At 38.2% G+C, this 3,672-nt stretch overlaps 1 protein-coding gene across 1 annotated transcript in view; it reads left to right on the top strand.

Annotated features, from left to right (window-relative positions):
• Positions 1-3,672, top strand: part of CUNH14orf39 (chromosome unknown C14orf39 homolog) — a 39,325-nt gene that overhangs the window by 30,268 nt on the left and 5,385 nt on the right. The window lies entirely within an intron of this gene.

A 3,672-nucleotide genomic window follows, 5' to 3' on the forward strand; every position in this document is an offset into this window, starting at 1 on the left:
GGAGGAATCTTCGCACGTACCTCAAGTAAGCAAAGCATTTCTTATGTCAGAAGTAATTAATTTATTTATGATAGTCAAAGTATTTTGACCTATTGGAATCGGTTGGCAAGAGGTGAGTCTCAGAAACTGGCAAAGTGACTGGTTATAAGGCACACACCAGGTGAGCAGCCAACCAATCCCCCCTGATTGGTAATACAGTGATCATTGCTCTTGATCACATCAAGATTCTGAGGGTTTTTTTGCTGCCTTAACAATAGCCCATTTAGGATGACAATCCTGTGCACATCTTTTTGTATTAATTGGTGCACAACATTTTCATCGGTGTGAGCTGATGAAACATTAAAAAAAAAAAACCAAACAACTGCATTTGAAACTTATTTCTCACACAGAACTGTAATGAATAGGTTCAGTGCTGGCTCCACTGGCACTGCTTTTACCAGCTGTGCCTGGATGTGAGGTCAAGCTCACATGACATTCAAGTAATATTCAAGCCAGTGGTGCTGCACGTGATCCGGGCGTGGTTTAACACCCACCAGCAGCTGAGCACCACACAGCCACTTGCTGCCTGCCCCCCTCAGTGGGATGGGGAACAGAGTCAGAAGGGTAAAAATGGTGCCTGAAACCAACTGGTGGAGAAGAAAGCCTTTAAAATAATATTGATTCTGGTGGAAATTGCTGCACAGAATCCAAGTGTACATTCTCATTTAACTTTTTCTGAGGAAGATGAAGTATCTCAGTCAACCGAAATCAATTCTGATGGTGATGTCCCTTTGTCTCAGTAGGGAGTATCAAGAGGATTCCACTGTGACCTTAAACATTAATGCTGAAACATAGTTTAGAATTACATCTTTTAATGAAAATGTTAGTTCACAAATCTCTTTATTTTTTGGATGAAAATTTTAACTCACAGGAAGACCATTTTAAATTGGGTAAATTAGGGTTACAGTTTTAAGGATGGTGAATATGTCACTGTGAGCATTCTGTTAAAATACTTTTATTTTTCATGAGACATAGCTAGACCTAAAGCATATAATGAACATATTTATAGGTAAATGGACTAATGATGTTTTGGCAAATTTTATATGTTATAAACATTATTGTATATTTCTTTTTAATAGGATGTACACACAAGTTTTAATCCAAATGAAGATAATCCTGGCATAGTAGAAGAAAGTGCTGAACCATTTTTAAGAGCACCTAAAACACCTGACTTAAAGGGCAAGAAGATGCATTCCTATGAAACACCTCCATTTGACTTGTATGATTTTAGCTTTTCTTTTGATCTTGAGCAAAAAGTTGTACTGATGTTTATTGTATAAGCCTTTCTGCTGTTTTTGGAAGATACTACAGAGAGAATTTTCTAGAAAACTCATCTGAAAATATTTCAGTTGGGTTTTTTTCCCCCAAGTTATTCTAGGTATTTATTAGGCTTTCTTCTTATAATATCCTTTCCACTTGAAGCTGTTTGAAAGAGCAAGACTCTGATTAGAAATACGAGACACATTGTCTTTCCCTGCAGTAGTATTTGTACCTCTGATTTATATCTTTAAACAGGTTGATTTTGTTAAAAGGGTAGGGAATTGGTAAGAACAACACTTTTTCTTTAAAGAATTGTGTTACCTGTTCTGTGATGCAAAAAGAAATTATTGATGGAAGCTATGGGGATCTAAAAAGGAAAAAAAAAACACGAAAAAGGAAAAAATAGAACAAAAAAAGCCATCATTACTTTAAAAACTATTAATATAGTTTATTCTTTTCTGTATTTACAGCATTCAAAATTTAGGTTGTGAAGAAGGAACATCAAAATCTCCTGCTTTCTTTTCTCTCATGAACTTCTCCCAGAAGTCACCTGGCTTTAACTTCTTTGGTTCTTCTGTGTTTGGGGCACAAAACTCATCTGATGAGGTAAAAATGATTGCTTGTGAGCCCTCAATTTACACAAAACAAAGTAAGTGAAGAAAACAGCACTGACAGTGAATGAGATTTTTCAGACTGGTTATCTTGTAGCAATTTTTTTTTTTTTAATATCTTGCTTAATTTTATTTTGTTGTCCTTTGAAAAAGTTAAACTCCTTTCCTGGCAATTCCCTCTATGATGACTTCTGACCAAGTATGAATCTTTCTCAGGTGGATCTTGTGCAAATGCAGAGGTGACTTGATTCACCAAAAGGCTTCTGGTTCAGTGTTGCAGTGCAAAATTTAGGTTCTCTAGCAGAATTCCCAGCTCACATGCACATCATGTGTGGTTGTGTCTTGATGAAGTGAAGAACAGTGAGAAGGGAAGAAACACAAACTATTGAGGGTATTGAACAGCAAATATGGAATAGCTAAACTTAAATGGAGGAGCTATGTAGGCGGCTATTTGGAACAGGGAATGGAATCCAGGTCTTCTTTTGCCTTGCAGATTCCCTAACAGCAGTGCTGTAGGGACAATTTTCCTCTCCTGGGTTAATGGGGAGATAACTGGGGATCCAGGATTGGGTGTGTGTCAGTGCCTAGGACAGGGCTTAGGTACCACTTGGCAATGGAGATCCAAACCCCATTATGCAAATAAGGGATGTGAGCTCAGGTGTCTCCTGCTTCAGCGGGTGGAAGCTGAAAGAGGGGTGAGGGAAAGCACCACTTTATTTTGTGTTTGGCAAGATACGCGTTGTTGGTATCTTGTAGCATGAGCTGTGTGTAGGAGAGAACACACTGGTGAGTGATTTGTGAATTGTTGAGGAATGAGGTGGATATTAAGTCATGTAGTGCTGTCAGAACCCATATTATTTTGTGCCTGTTTAGTGACAGAAACTTAAGAATTGTCAGGCTGCACCATAGGTGGGGTTCTCTGAAGTTAGGTGGGAATTTTGAAGGACTTCAGTATCTATTTTAAAAGTAGCCTAAGAACTCTCCTCAAGAGTGACAACTGATTACCCTGCTACTCTTTCTGGCAATGGCAGGTCCTACTCAGCAGGAACTAAATGTGTTGTTGCTGAGAGGTTTTCTAAAGTGTCACAGAATGAAATAATTTTGATTTTTTTCAGTTTAAACAACAACAGTTTTTTTTCTAGAATGGAAGGAGTGTGCTTGCAGATGTGTGCAACTCTAATGAAATCTTTCTGATCAAAGAGTTTTCCTTGCAACTTTAGGGAGTGATGGTCACCCTTGAATACAGATTTTGTGAAGGCTCCTAACACTGAGATAGTGACCAAAACCGAAAGACTATATTACTTATCTGCATTAGAGCTTCCCTGTTGCATTTTCATCTGTTAAATAAAATATTTGTTTACGTTTTCAGACAGAAGAAAATTTCTCTGTGGGAAACCTAAATACCCTGTCCCCACACAAAGATATTGGTAAGTCTGGAACTCAGATGTGCTTGTGTAGACCAGCTTGTCTTCTGCTGGTGTTTATGTGACTGACAAGCTCATGATCCTGCTTAGCAGAGCACCTTTGTTTGCCTGAAAGGACAGTCAGGTGTGACAATGTAGCTCAGTGGTTCATTGTGCTCGTTTGTGTTTAGATGAGCTTAAATCTTTCCTTGCATGTTTGGGTTCAAATGTCTGAGACACCATGGGGAAAAAAAAAAAAAAAGAGGTATGAGAAAGAAATAAATAGGAGTAGTGGCAGGTGTGTTTGAAGCAAATGGAGAGGATCTGCAAGAGAGAAGAAAAATTCAACTCTCAAAGCT

Source organism: Empidonax traillii, unplaced genomic scaffold (genome assembly GCF_003031625.1).
Source record: "Empidonax traillii isolate 1590-97213 ecotype Southwest subspecies unplaced genomic scaffold, ASM303162v1 scaffold1217:size511469, whole genome shotgun sequence".
NCBI lineage: Eukaryota > Metazoa > Chordata > Aves > Passeriformes > Tyrannidae > Empidonax > Empidonax traillii.